This window comes from Camelus ferus, chromosome 4, assembly GCF_009834535.1.
Source record: "Camelus ferus isolate YT-003-E chromosome 4, BCGSAC_Cfer_1.0, whole genome shotgun sequence".
In the NCBI taxonomy this organism is placed as follows: domain Eukaryota; kingdom Metazoa; phylum Chordata; class Mammalia; order Artiodactyla; family Camelidae; genus Camelus; species Camelus ferus.
Window position 1 is genome coordinate 36,510,534 of NC_045699.1, and position 15,008 is coordinate 36,525,541.

General features: G+C 38.8%; 1 protein-coding gene across 6 annotated transcripts in view; it reads left to right on the top strand.

The window, feature by feature from the left end:
• The window catches only part of GDA (guanine deaminase), a 91,724-nt gene that overhangs the window by 20,942 nt on the left and 55,774 nt on the right, over positions 1–15,008 (top strand). The window contains exon 1 of one of the 6 annotated variants that reach the window (XM_032477829.1): positions 177–248. The exons of the other annotated variants lie outside the window; for them this stretch is intronic. The gene's annotated coding sequence lies outside the window, so the exon portion shown is untranslated. Of the gene's footprint in view, positions 1–176; positions 249–15,008 lie in introns of those variants that run through there. 6 annotated transcript variants of the gene reach the window in all.

Here is a 15,008-nt window from a genome sequence, read left to right on the forward strand (position 1 = left end):
TATGATGTATATTTAAACAATATGTGTTGCTTGAATTGTTACCAGGTGAAATGTGTTACTGAACATGACAAGAGGTAGGCTAGGAAGTGTGTTTTATACAACTTCCTACCAAAACTTGGCATTTTTTTCCCTCCTAGCCTCTGTATATAATTTGATTGCCATGTACCCTGTCACAGGCCCTTGGTGAGCACAGGTGTGACTTTTCCAGATGAACGTCTGCATCCCTGAAGCTGCACGGTGGTGTGCTGGTCAGTATCACTTAACTAGCCATCAAGTCCATCTTGCCCTTTAGCATCAGCACCTCACTGCAGTTTCTGGTCCTTTTTGTATATGCAATAACTCTCAAGAAGTAGTTGAAAAACAACCCACACTTAGCAGTTTTATAAAATGTCATAGGGTTCTTGAAAAATTGATGATCCCAATATCCATAGCAGTACTCTTTACAACAGTCAAGATATGGAAGCCATCTAAATGCCCCTCAACAGACGAATAAAGAAGATATGGTAAAAACATATACAGTGGAATATTATTCAGCCATTAAAAAAGTGAAATCTTGTCATTTGTGACAACGTGGATGGATCTGGAGGGTATTATGCTTAGTGAAATAAGTCAAACAGAGAAAGACAAATACTGTATGTTTTCACTTATATGTGGAATCTAAAAAAACCAAGCAAATAATAGCAAAACAAACAGACTCACAGATATGAGAACAAGCATGTGGTTGTCATAAAAAGGGCAGGGAGAAGAGTGAAATAGGTGAAGGGGATTCAGAGGTACAGACTACCAGTTATAAGTAAGTCACAGGGAGAAATGTACAGCACAAGGAATATAATCAATATTTTATAGTAACTTTGCATGGTATGTAATCTATAAAAATATCAAATCACTATGTTGTACATCAGAAACTAATGAAGTATTGCAAGTCAATTATACTTCAATTATAAAAAATGATGAGCAACTGACGATGTACAGCTATCAAAGCAGTTTCTTTTTACTGACATTGCCACTGTCATAAACTATGAACTCCTTGAGGGCAAGATATTTATATCTTGCTCACATCATGTCCCTGGGACTGGGCACATCATCTGGTAGACAGGATGTGCTTAGCAAATATTAGAGGAATGGATAAGTAAGATAATGATTGATTTATAATAAAGGTAAAAGATTATATAGAATTTATTATATGCCAGGCACTGGTCTGAGTCTTTTATATATACTAATTCATTTAGTCATTCCAACAGCTCTGTGAATTAAGTACCATTATATCTCCATTTTGCAGATAAGGAAACTGAGTCATCAGGACTTTGTGCCTTGTTCAAGGTCACATAGTTGTTAACTGGTGGAGTTATGGTTTAAGTCTACATGGTCTGGTTCTAAAATCTGTACTTTTAGCAGCTCTGCTATGAGAGACATTAAATGCTGTACTGGTACTCAAATGTTTGCGGGTTCATGAAAGCCTTAGGATATAGTCATCAGTCTCTATTACAAAATTTTTGTCTGCTTTGGCTTTGTGTCCTACCAAAGAAAACTCCTAAGGCATTCTGGCAATTTGTCAGTAAACCTTTTAAATCAATTATGTCTCTTTTCCAGGATCACTAATTTGCTCATTCTTAATCTGGTTTTCAGGGACATGGTTATGTCATTATATGTCAGAGCTCTGGAACCAGGGGAGCAGGCGTTGGCTTTTCGGAGTGGGGAAAAGTAAACTAGTGTCAGTGCATGGCTGGCATCCTCACAGGAGAGGGATTTGCAAGGCCAGTAGCTCGGTTTGTTCTGAGTTTCTTTTATTAGCTTCAGGAGTTGAGTATGAGCTAAATAAGCAGGCAGTTCAGTGAAGCTCACACTATGCTGGCCCTGTGAAACCTAATGTCAAGTCTATTTAGAGCCACTTAGAGACAAACGAGGGGGTATCAGTCACAGGGACTATTTCTGGTTGGACTCATATTTTACTTTTAAATCTACTTTTTTGGACATAGAGCCACAGTTTGACTCACTTTGGCTGCTCTGAATGCATATTTTCTAGATGGCCATCATGATTTCCTTACATGTTCATACTGACTTTTAAGTAGGACTTGTAAATGAAACCTTGGATTGACTGCCTGATGTGACTGACTTAAAGAGCTGTCCCCAGCCGCAGGTACAAAGTCTTGGAAATTCTGTTTGGCAGAAACAAAACAAAACCAAAATTTTGCTTTTCTGATTTCACTTAACTCCCTGTATATAGTCAGTCTGATTAAGACAAACAAAACAAACCAGGCTAGTGAGCTCACTCTGGAATTAAAAATTGTAAAACATTTAGTTTTCTAGGGGCACTGGGAAAGTCTTTGTAATGAATGTGACAGGAAAAACTGTAACAAGGAGGTTTTCAATTTTACCATTTGTGATAGAAGAAATAGTAATTTAAAAATGTCTTCCAGCTCAGATAGCAGGTGAAGTTCCTCTGAACTTCCAGGAGGAGGCGCTCTTTCGCATTTCATACAGCTGTGTCCCACTGACCAAATGCGATGAAGAGACAAATTGTAAACAAACAGAATGAAGCATAACGTGTTTTTTTTCCCTTTAAAATTAGGGAGTATAACATCAAGTACCATTCTCTGGTTGCCATGAAAATACAATGGGAAAGTTGGACTAGACCCACAGGTTTGACTAATAAATGCTGTGCTCATGAAAACACATAATTATCCTTGAGCTCTTGGGATGAAACAATTGCAGTAGCTTGGGTGGGTGAGGGGGCATTTGCACATATTAATTTTAAAGATAGAATCCTGGTTGGCAAAAATGACTCTTCTAGTAGTATATAAAGGCTACAGCAAGAAAAGGAATACATATAAAGATGGAGAAAAATAAAGCTCATTGCTGTCCTCATTCAGTACAGATCTTTCTTAGAGCTTAATAAATGGATTTTTTGTGTAAAGGAAATTTTATAAATTAAATGCTGTGAAAAAATGTATTAGGCAGAAGTCAGGAGACCTGAACTAGAGAAGGGATTCTATTACTCAAAGGACTGTGTGATCATGAGCTAGTCAGGATCCTTTGAATGTCTTTCTTCCTCATCTATGAAGTGGAATTGGGGATGTGGTCCTCTATAAAGGATTTCTGTTTTCTTCTGTTGGGAGCTTGGGACCTTTGGGGTCACTGGGCATTTTGTCTGAGCTTACTGCTCATTGTTCCTCTTTTGGCTTAGAGCCTCTCTTTAGTGTCCCCCCACCCCCTTTTAAACCTTGATACTTCCCCTATGTCCTGCAAGAGCTACGTAAAAAGTCTTATACAGCACAGAGTTATTTGTACCTTTAGAGTATTTGCCCACCTTATTTATGGAAGCAGAAATCACTGCATTATTGAATGCTTACTCTATGCCAGGCGTTCTTTTGAACATTTTACTGGTGTCATCTCATTTAATGCCAGTAACAACTTTATGATGAAGGTGGTAGGTATTTTTATTCTCATTTTAAGAGTGAGGAGACAAAGGTCTAGTGAGGTTAAATAATTAATAATTGCCAATGTAATACAACTGATAAATGTTGGAACTGGAATTTTAAAAAAACCTAAAAAAAAAATCCATGCATGTGATCAGCAATTCAGGTTTACAAAAAGATACATGTAAGTGGCTAGTAAGTCCCCTTCCTGTTCCTGTTCCCTAGACATGACAATGCCCTTTCCAACAGACAACCGCTGTTACCAGTTTCTTACGTATTTTCTAGAGAGAGTGTACAAAACATACAAGCTAATAATATATTTTATATATTCAAATACTTACATGTTTTTATATTCATTTTTTCCCACAAATGGTGGTACACTAAATGCACTGTTTAATGCTTTGCTATATTGGCCCTCATCCATATGCACAGGTTGTGCATCCAGGGATACAGGGGGCCAACTCTGGGACTTTGAACATCCTCAGAGTTTGATACCCTCGTGGGTCCTGGAACCCATACCCCATGACTACTGAGGGATGACTCTTGGACATCCTTCCATACCAGTACATAAAAATTTGCCTAATTTTCTCACTTTCCCATGATTTTCCATTGCCAAGATGGGTCAGAATTTATTTAGCCACTCCCTAGTGATCAGCATGTAAATTATTTCATCTGTTTTGCTGTTACAGACAGCATGGTGCTGGGATGTGAGCTCAGGTAACCTGACTCCTGAGCCCTACTTCTTTGCCAACCTTCTAATTTGCTTTCTGCTAAGGAGTTTCCTTTGTAGTCTGAGAATGATGAGGACGAACATTTTAAAGTAGGGGAGCGATGTGTTACCAGTGCTCTATTGTTGAAGGAGAACTCTGGTGGCTGCAGGGAGGAGAGTCTAGATGGAGAGGAGTCTGGAAGCAAGGGGACTGTTTTTCAATCATTAATACCACTTACCCACCTCCCTGTTCACTATGTGGATAATGTGATCTCATAATTTGTCCACCTCCAGGGACCTCCATCCTCTTTCCACTCCAGCCACAAACATGTCCTCACCTGGAATCTTTGTAGCTCTGACCACGACCTGTCTCTTTCCCTGTTCCCAGTTTCCATGAGACTGGGCCTGACCCTGTTCTCCTTTTTCTGAATTTGTTAGAAAGACAGAAATAACAAAACCAGAAAGTACTATTTCTTGAATTCTCATTTCATGCCTGGCACTTCTCATTCATTACCTCTTTTAATCTTCTGAAGAATTATTAGTTTTACTTTATAGGTAAGAAACTGAGCCTTAGAAAAGCTAAGTAACTTGTCCAAGGGTTTTCAGATAGTAAGAAGCAGAGCTCAGATGCAGACCCAAGTCTTCATGTTACTGAGTCTGCACTCTCAGCCCTCAGATGATGCTACCTGGGGTTTTTTAGAGGGATGGACACCCTTAGCCCCCGTCCGGGGTTAAGGTGAGCGCTAGAGTTAGGGTTCACCTTAGGATCGTCCTTCTAGTCTCTCATGCCCAGCCTGGATGTGGCCTACCCCAGTCTGTTTAGGGATTCCTGGCTCCTAGGAGGTGTAGGGGGTGGGCACGAAGCTCAGCCCTGCCTAGTTTGTTGACATTCATCTTACTGGTTTCATATTTAAGGATAGGCCTTTGTCAGCCACTGTCTCTATTTTGAAATTCCCTCTCTTTTTAATTCTTGTTCTAATTCTTTTCTTCTTCCAGCCTTTCTGCAAACATTTAATTGAGTTTCTTTGCGTGTCTAGCACTTTGTTTAGTGCCAGAAATACCAAGGTCTGAAAGCATCACTGACTTTTGAGGAGGTTATACTTTAGTGGAGAGACAAATACATGAACTCCAAATTATCCTGCAGTGAGATGAGCACTTGTATTAATCTCCTATGATGTTACCACAGACTTGGTGGCTTAAAACAACACACACTGAGTCTCTTGCATTTCTGAAGGTCAGAATTCTGAAATCAGTTCCCCTGGGCCAAAATCAAGGTGTCAACAGGGCCCCACGCCCTCTGGAAGCTCTAAGGGAGAATCTGTTTCTGTGCACTTTCTAGTTTCTAGAGCTACACTTCTTGTATTCTTGATTCCTGGACCTTTTCCTCCATCTTCAAAGCCAGCACCTTGCTTCAGCAGTCACATCACTTTCTACTTCTGTGTCAAATCTCTGTCTCCCTCTACCAAGGACACTTGTGATTACATTTAGGGCCCACCCTGGTCATTGAGAATAGGCTCTCATACCAAGATCCTTAATTTAGCCACATCTGCAAATTGCCATATACGGTAATATTCACAGGTTCCAGGGATTAAAAACCAGGTATTTTTGGTGGTCATTATTCAGCCTACCACACTGCTGTTGGCAAATGCATGCAAACAATGCCAAGGGGCAGTTTATTTACCTTAAGGGTTCAGGTCAGAAATGTCTCCTTAGGAAGTGGCTGACCCTTTAGCTGAATTCTTAAATAGCAGGTAGGAATGAGCTTCTATTTGTTCCATTTATTACTCCCCAGTCCAGTCTCTCTGACTTTAACCTTTCATACTTCCTTTCCTGGCTCTTCTCACCCTTCTAGATTTTTAAAACAGCCACAGACCCCAGGCTTTCCCTGTCAGCCGTTCTCACTCCATCTTCTCTTCCCCAGATATGCCAGCCTCTTGCTTGGGGTTCATGTTACTTCTGCACAGATGAATGACCCCAGTCTCCATCTCCAGACCTGGTTGGCCCCAGAGTTCCAATTCTCTGCCCACATCCACTGCTGGATAGCTCTGTCTGTGAGTCTTGCTCACCTTTGCTACATAGCTCCAAACCAGCATCTCCTTTGGCTGTCATAATTCCATCCTTCTGTCCTAGTCTCTCTTTCAGAGACTTAGTCTTTATGTATATCCGCACCACTCCCTCCAGATCCACTGTACTACCAAGTTGTGGGGGTCCTTCCTTAGCATTCTGCTCTTGTGATACTTCTTGTCTTCTCTCTCTGCTCCTCTCTACACTGGCCATTGCCTCCACCAAGATAAACCATTTGGATGGTTGGCTAATGGTTCTTCCTGTCTCTTAAACTCTCCTCCCAACTTACCTTATAGTCATCGTTCTATTAATTTTCATATGTGATTCTGTTTAAAAACTTCTGGAAGAAAAAATTCTAAACTCCTTAGTGTGATACTTTAGGGTTCTGCAGAGTCCAGACCCTCTATCCTTTATTCATTCTTCAAATGTTCAGTAGGCACCTCTCGTGTTCTGAGACTCTGCTAGGAAGTGGAGGTATAATAGTAAGTAAAAACAGACATCTCCACCTTTGTGGAATTTGTCGTCTGATTGTAAAGACAGGTATGAACAAAATAATGGTTATGAACATGTGTGAAATTGTGAAATTGCAACTATTGTAAAACAATAGCTTGGACTTATGTAACATCTGTGATGTGTCACCAATCTAAGCATTTTACCTATATTGTTTCATTTAATCTTCTCAACATATTCGTAACAATGACCCCCACTTTACAGATGAGAACACAGGCACAGAGAGTTTAATTAACTTGCCCAAGTTTACACAACCAGAAAGGATTGAAGCCAGGCAGCCTAGATTTTGTGCATTTAATAACCACAATGTTGTATTTTCATAAAGAACAGGTACCTGGGGCTTTGGGAATCATTAATTGGGGGTGGGGATATGAATGAGGGATATGAAGAATTTGAGCTAGTTCGGAAAGGTTTCCTAAGGAAGGTATAGCCAAACTGAAATAGGAAAGAAAGGATTCACTGGACCAGAGGAAAGGAAAGGTGTTCCATGCAAAGGGAGGGTCGTGTGTGTAAAGGCCCGATGGTGGGGAGAGTAGGGGGCTTACAGAGTCTGAAATGGGGCCAGTGTGGTGGAGCACACAGAGGGGGAAGGAAGAACAAAGCATGGATTGAGGCAGAGGTGGAATTACGCTGGGAGGCAGGTAGGTGCCAGCCACCCCCGCCCCAGGACCCTGTAGACCATGTTATGTTTTTCTTGACCCTAAATGCCGTGGGAAGCCATTGAGGTTTTAAGCAGAGGATAAGAGATGTGACAAAGGCTTCTGAGTTGTACCCTGAATTGATGTGGTCTCATTCTCTAGAACGGGAATCCTGGAAAGGGACTAGGTTCAGGAATAACATCACGGACTTCGTTTTGGGCATGTTGAGTTTGAAGTGCTTTGTGAGAAATACTAATGAGATATCAAGAAAGATATCAAATATATGAATCTGGAGTCCATATAGAAGCCTGGGCTGGACCTTTTAAGTTTGGCTGAGCAGATGGTACCATGTTGAAGGAGATGGTTCCTTCATATGTGATGGTTCAAAGGATTCAGCCTTGTTTCATTGACCATTTGCTACAGAGAGATGAACTTGCTGAATGAATTCTCTCCTGTTAAGGAGCACTTTTAAGACCTATTTGTGAGTCTTGTGTTAATCTTTTACAGCAGATTTGAATGTGGGATGATAATCAGCCAGAGTGGGAGGAATTAATTTTAGATTCCTCTCCTTTCTGCTTTTTACAGTAGAATACTATTGGATAATCATTTATCCTTTAATGATAGGGACTAGTTTTTGGAAATTGTGGTTTGAGTGTATTAAAGGGAAACTGGCAGGAAAAAGAAAAAAGAAAAGCTATGTGAGCAGGCTTCTTAAGACTGCAGTGTACCCTCAGTGTTCAGATAAAAATGGATTGTTTTTGTTAGCTACTGCTGTATAACCAATTACCCCAACACTTAGGGGCTTAAAACAATAATTTATTATGCTTACTGTTTCTTTGGGTCAGGGACTCAGGAGCAGTTTAGCTCAGGATCTCTTATGAGGTCTCAATCAAGATGTGGGCCAGGACTGCAGTCATCTGAAGGCTTGACTGAGGCTGAGGGATCCACTTCCAAGGTTCAGGTTCGTTTACGTGACTGTTAGCCAGTGCTTACAGTTACTGACAGCAATCCTTGGCTTCTCCTGATAAGAGCTTCTCTTACGGCTTCTTAAGTATCCTCATGGCATGACTGTAGTTTCCACCATAATAATCCAAGAGTGAAACAGCCCGGTGGAGGGTATCCTTTTTATCAGCTAGCCTGAGAAGTCACATAGCATCATGAACGCTTCATTTTAAGCACATTACTAAGTTCGGCCCACCTCAAGGCACCTTTTAAAGAGAGGAGCGTCAAAGAATTTGTGGACATATTTTAAAGCCATCACGTAGATGTTTAGAATCTGAGCTGTGGATGGAGCCTCTCCTCTCACCCTGTGTAGGAATTAAATTCTGCTACAATGCCCCTGACAGATGGTCAGTCAGCCTCTGCTTGGCACTTCCAATTATGAGGAGTTCACTACATTGTATCAGAGAATTCCATTTATATCCAGTTTTAATTGTTAGATGCTTCTTCTATTCATGAACTTGAAAACACTATTGCTGAATATTTCATTATTAAAGCCAGTTCTGCTGCTCCAGAATAGCACCTTTATGTGACACCTTTTCTCTTATTTGCAATGATGGTAATCTTCCCTCTTCTTCAGAGAAAATACTGTCTGTTCCATTTAGAATGTACTCTCATGTTTTGATTTCAGGATTTTTCCACATCCTGGTCACTTTCCTATAAAAACATTTCAGTTCAGTTTATCCCTTGACAACTGAAGATCAACTACTACTGTACTTGAAGCTAAGTGTAAAAGAGCACCACAGAGTAGTCCTCACTTTGCACAATAGTGCAGGGTGACAAAAAAGAACCATGAAAGCAGAAATCATGCAAAATAATCTTAATCAATGGGAAAAATTATAATTATTCCGAGACCTTTAAGAACTTCTATTAAAATATTAAAAACTTCCTTTCAGATCTGAATGCATGGGGAAATGAAAAAAAGTGAAACCAGTGTTCACTCAATGTACTGTAATTTAAAACATTAGAAACATAATTAAAGTGTTTTCTTTGTTTTAAAAAAAACTTGAGTAGTTTGAACAGTGCTTGCCTTTTATCATAAAACTGATAATTCAGAGTGAGCATCTTTTGTTTGCCTTGGCAAACTGTCATCCTGCTTTATAAATCTGGATTAGCTTCCAACATCGTATCTTTTGAGCTCTTAATGGCATGAGTATCTCTGAGGTATTTCTCTGAGAGTTCCTTGAACATGAAGATTTTTGTTGGTGTCATTTCTTCCAAGACATCTGCAAATCACTATCCTCATTTGTGTCAGTAAGTTCACCTCCACTAAGTTCCTGGGGCCGTAGATCTAGAGTACCTTGAATGGTGGCAGTGTCCACATTCCTGATGATTAGCTGTTTCTTCCATAACTCTATGTTAGACTCAAGTTTCACCGTTTCTGCTATCACTTTTCGTTTCTTTGCTGCACTTTCATCTTTGTTAAGCAATTTACTCTTTCATTCATTTTACTCATTTTTGTCAAATGCCTTGTGAGTTTATTGCTGGAAGACAAGGGGGCAGCACGACTATATGCTTTGTTGCCTGTGGATGAACTGAGGCACAGTGAAGCTCAGTGACCCATCACCACAGACCTCGGAAGAAGTGATGTGATTGGTCACTCATGTGATACGCATCTGTTATGTATGTAATGATTTGTGGACTGAAGAGTGAGAAGCCGAGTTTGTACTTCATTCAGTCACTCACAGTTAATATACCATAGTAACTTTTTAGGGGCTGGTTTTATTTAACTCAACCATGGTATCTGAAATTTATGTATATGAGAACCATGCAAAGCAAGGACTGCCTGTATTTGTACAAATTTGACCTTAGAATCCATTTTTATGGGCAACTATTCCATACTGCTTATTTTGAACTCATGATTCTTGGCTCTTAGCAAGTCTCATATATCTTGGGCATTTGATTTTTCTTAAATGTAAATGTTAGATTTTACTTGCATTCCTTCCTGTTAAGCTTCCATCTGATTAGTCTTAGCCTGTGGCTGTCTGTAAAACTTGATTATGCTATCTAGGGGACAAACTGTCCCTTCCAAATTGTTATCCTTTTCACATTTAAGCTGTTAATAAGAACACGGCTGGGGCAGAGATCGGTGAAATGTCTCCAGAGCTCGCCAGCCATTCTTTTCTCATCCTATTAATCAACCCTCTGAGTAGGAATAGACAAGCAGATAGGAATTTCTCCAGCTCTTCTGTCATCCAGCTTGCCTTTTTTGGGCTTATCCAGCAAAGTTAACTGTCTGGTGCCATCAGATGTCTTTCTGAAATCAAAGCACACTGTGTCAGCAGTTGTCTCCTGAAATACCACCCTGAATATCATATCAAAAGTAAACACTCCTGATAATACCTCCTGTTTAAGGAGAACTTTCACAGTTCACCCAGCGTTCTCCACATCTCCATTAAAAAATACTTTGTCTTTATAGGGCTGAAAGGAGATGTGGCAGATGTTATTACCATATTTTCAAAGGTGGTATTTGCTTTGTTTACAGAGCTAGTAAATAGCAGACTCTTGATATTTTTAGTTAAGTCTAGTATGTTTTCTTCTCAGATGAAGTGCCTACAGAAAACACAAAAAAGAGGGTTTCTGCAGCGTTCTTCCTTTGCTGATTTCTTAGACCAGTCTTCTAATCCCCTCCCACAGGGTCTTGTGTTAGTTTGTTGGCTGCCACAACAAAGCACACAGGCAGAGGGGCTTAAACCACAGAGGTCTATTGTCTCCCTGCTCTCAAGGCTGTAGGTCTAAGACCAGGGGCTTGGCAGAGTTGGTGCTTTCTGAGGGCCACGAGGGAGGGATTTTTTCCCAAGCATCTTTCCTTGGTTTGTTGATGGCTGTTTTCTCCTGGTGTCTCTTCATGTCATCTTCCCTCTGTGTGGGTCCCTGTGTCTACACTTCCCCCTTTTATCTGGACACTGGTCATATTGGATTAGGGTCCACCCTAATGACCTCATCTTAACTTGATTACCTCCATAAAGGCCTTATCTCTAAATATAGTCATATTCTGACGGAGTTGGGGGTTCAGGACTTTAACATATGAATTTTGGGGTGAAATTCCTCCAACAGATCTCTAAGGCAGATTTTGTGTTTCAAAACAATGGTCAAAGGAGCAGGCTTGTGTAGCCAGGGGAGGTAGTGCATGCCTGTGTTTTCTTATCTATATCTATGTATCTGATGCAGTCTGTTGAGTTAAACTTTTATGTTCAGTTGATAACAGTTTTCGGTTTTCAAAAGAGAGTGGGAGACTTTTCCTAAAGTCCTTCTCAATTATCTGTTTGCTGAATTTAGTCTCTGAAGATGCCTGTTGTGGGGCAGCTGCTGAAATTATTACCTTGTTTAATGATTTCAGGGTTCAAATGTGTCATTTAACCTTGGCTCTGAGATGTGTGGTGAATTTGACTGAGTGCTTGGTGATGATTATACACCTATCTAAGCAGATTCTTTATTCTACAAATTGGTTAAGGCATCAGAAGATTCTGAATTTAGGAAACAAATAAATTAGGGAGTAACAATTTGTACCCCCAAAGCATTCACAAATTATCAGGTGCATGTAATGGTTGTTTAGCACGTTACTGACTGTAAAAACAAGGGACAAATATGACATCCTTTTAAATTTACTGGCATCAGAATACTATAAGTGTTTCATCCGTGTCATTCTATTTTCTCTTTGCTTCTACTCTCCTCTAGTTTTACTTGGTCATTTGGGTGTTCCACAGATGACCAGTGTGAACATTTTACATGATACAGACTTTGCTGTTTAAAAAAAATAACTTTTAGTGTGAGTGGAGAATTTGTTTTCGCTCATATAAAAAAACAGTTATAATGTCTCTGTAAGGCATAATGAATGAAGACATGGTGAACCATTCTGTTATCTCCCCACCCCATTTTCTTCCCTTCCACACTGGGGAAACTATGATCCTAAATTTTATGTTTATCATTTCCTTACTTTCCCATGTACTTTAAATATTTGTGTTTATAAACAAATACACTGTTTCATAGTTAAAATTTTAAAATTTTTAAGTCATTGCAAAATTTAGAAAAATGTTATATAAATAGTATGAATAACTCTCATGTAGACTTCACCTAGGTCCCCCAGTGTTAACATTTTACCATATTTGCTTGAGTTCTTCCCCAATCTCTCCAGATATATGTAGATATATACATGCCAATACATAACACATTTTTTTTTGAGTAGGTTACAGATATCCTGTTCCAGTCTACATACTTCAAATGTATTTCCTAAAAAAATAAGGACTCTATCTTACATAGTCATGTGCAATCATCTAGATCAGAAAATAATCCACAGATCCATTCAAACCTTGCCCATTGGCCCAATAATATCCCTGATAGCTTTTTTCCCCCTTCTGGTTCAGGATCCTCTCCAGAGTCATAGTTGAATTTAATTGTCATCTTTCTTTAGTTGCCTTCCATGTGGAACAGGTCTTCAATCTCTTTGTTTTTTATGTCCTGGATAATTTTCAATAATACAGAATAGTTTTGTTTTTTTTTAAGAGTATCTCTCAGTTTGGGTTTACCTGATATTTCCTCATGTTACGCATTTTTTGGCAGGAATGATGCTGTGTTCTCAGTGCATTGTTTCAAGAGGCATGAGAAAATGATTTTTCCCATTATTTTTTTTAATTGAAGTATAGTCAGTTCACAGTGTTGTGTCCATTTCTGGTGTACAGCACAGTGCTTCAGTCATACATGAACATACATATATTTGTTTTCATATTCTTTTTCACCATAAGTTACTACAGGATATTACATGTAGTTCCCTGTGCTATACAGTATGAACTCATTGTTTATCTATTTTATATTTATTAGTTAGTATCTGCAAATCTTGAGCTCCCAATTTATCTTTTCCCACTCCCTCCCCCAACCCCTGTAACTTTAAGTTTGTTTTCTATGTCTGTGAGTCTGTTTCTGTTTTGTAAATAAGTTTGTTCTTTTTTTTAGATTCCACATGTAAGTGAATCAGTATTTTTCTTTCTCTATCTGGCTTACTTCACTTAGTATGATGATCTTCAGGTCCATCCATGTTGCTGCAAATTGTATTTTATTCTTTTTTATGGCTGAGTAATACTGCATTGTATAAATATACCACAACTTCTTTATCGAGTCATCTGTCAGTGGACATTTAGGTTGCTTCCATGTCTTGGCTATTGTATATAGTGCTGCTATGAACATTGGGGTGCATGTGTCTTTTTGAATTAGAGTTTTCTCTGGATATATGCCCAGAATGGGATTGCTGGATCATATGGCAACTCTATTTTTAGTTTTCTGAGGAACCTCCGTACTGTTCTCTGTAGTGGCTGTGCGAATTTATATCCCCACTAATACTGTAGGAGGATTCCCTTTTCTCTACAGCTTCTCCAGCATTTATCGTTTGTGGACCTTTGAATGACGGCCATTATGACTGGTGTGAGGTGATACCTCATTGTAGTTTTGATTTGTGTTTCTCTGATAATTAGCGATATTGAGCATTTTTTCATTTGCCTATTGGCCATTTGTATGTCTTCACTGGGAAATTTCTGGTTTAGTTCTTCTGCCCATTTTCACTCATATATTTGCTAATATAAAAAAGAACAGTTGGTTTTTTCCCTTAAGTTGTATGAGCTGTTTATATATTCTGGAAATTAAGCCCTTGTCAGTCTCATCTTTTGCAAATATTTTCTCCCATTCTGTAGGTTTTCTTTTTGTTTTGCTTATGGTTTCCTTTGTTGTGCAAAAGCTTGTAAGTTTAATTAGGTCCCGTTTGTTTATTTTTGCTTCTATTTCTGTTGCCTGGGTAGACTGCCCTAGGAGAACATTGCTGAGATTCATGTCCCATTATTCTAGATGTTACCTTTGTTCACTTGGTTAAGGTGGTATTTACCAGGTTTGTCCACCACGAAAGTTACTGTTTTTCTCTGTAAAATACATTTTGTGGAAGATACTTTAAAATTACATAAATATCCTGTCCTGTTCCTCAACAAATTTTCATTAGTTTTACATTCATTGATGATTTCTGGATGAATTATTTATTACAATGATGGTTTTCAAATGCTCATTTTCTAATTCTGTCATTCCTTCCACATGTATTAGTTGGTATTTTGCTGAAGGGAAGAACACTCTGTTATTCATTCATTCATTTATTTAAAGTCATGGATTCCTATTTTGTTCATTGGGTTTTATTTTTATTTTATTTTTTAAACTTTTTTTTTATTGAGTTATAGTCATTTTACAATGTTGTGTCAAATTCCAGTGTAGAGCATAATTTTCAGTTATACATGAACATACATATCTTCATTGTTACATTTTTTTCGCTGTGAGCTACCACAAGATCTTGTATATATTTCCCTGTACTATACAGTATAATCTTGCTTATCTATTCTACTGTTCACTGGGTTTTAATTCATTTCTGTTATTGCTTATTCTGATGCTCAAACTGGCCTATATTTGGCTGGCAGCAGCTTCTTCAAGATGGTTCCTGTCTGGTTTTTTGTTTGTTTGTTTTACCATTTTCCAATTACATCTTTAGCACTTCCTCACTTTTTGACACAAAATTTTATTCCAGATTTATCTTACACTTTTCTTTGTTCTCGCTCTAGAGTAATTCTGGTTCTTTTCTAGTGGAGAATGGTATATAAAAACCAAGATCTGATCATTAGGGTTGCTGATTAATACAGGGTGTCATTT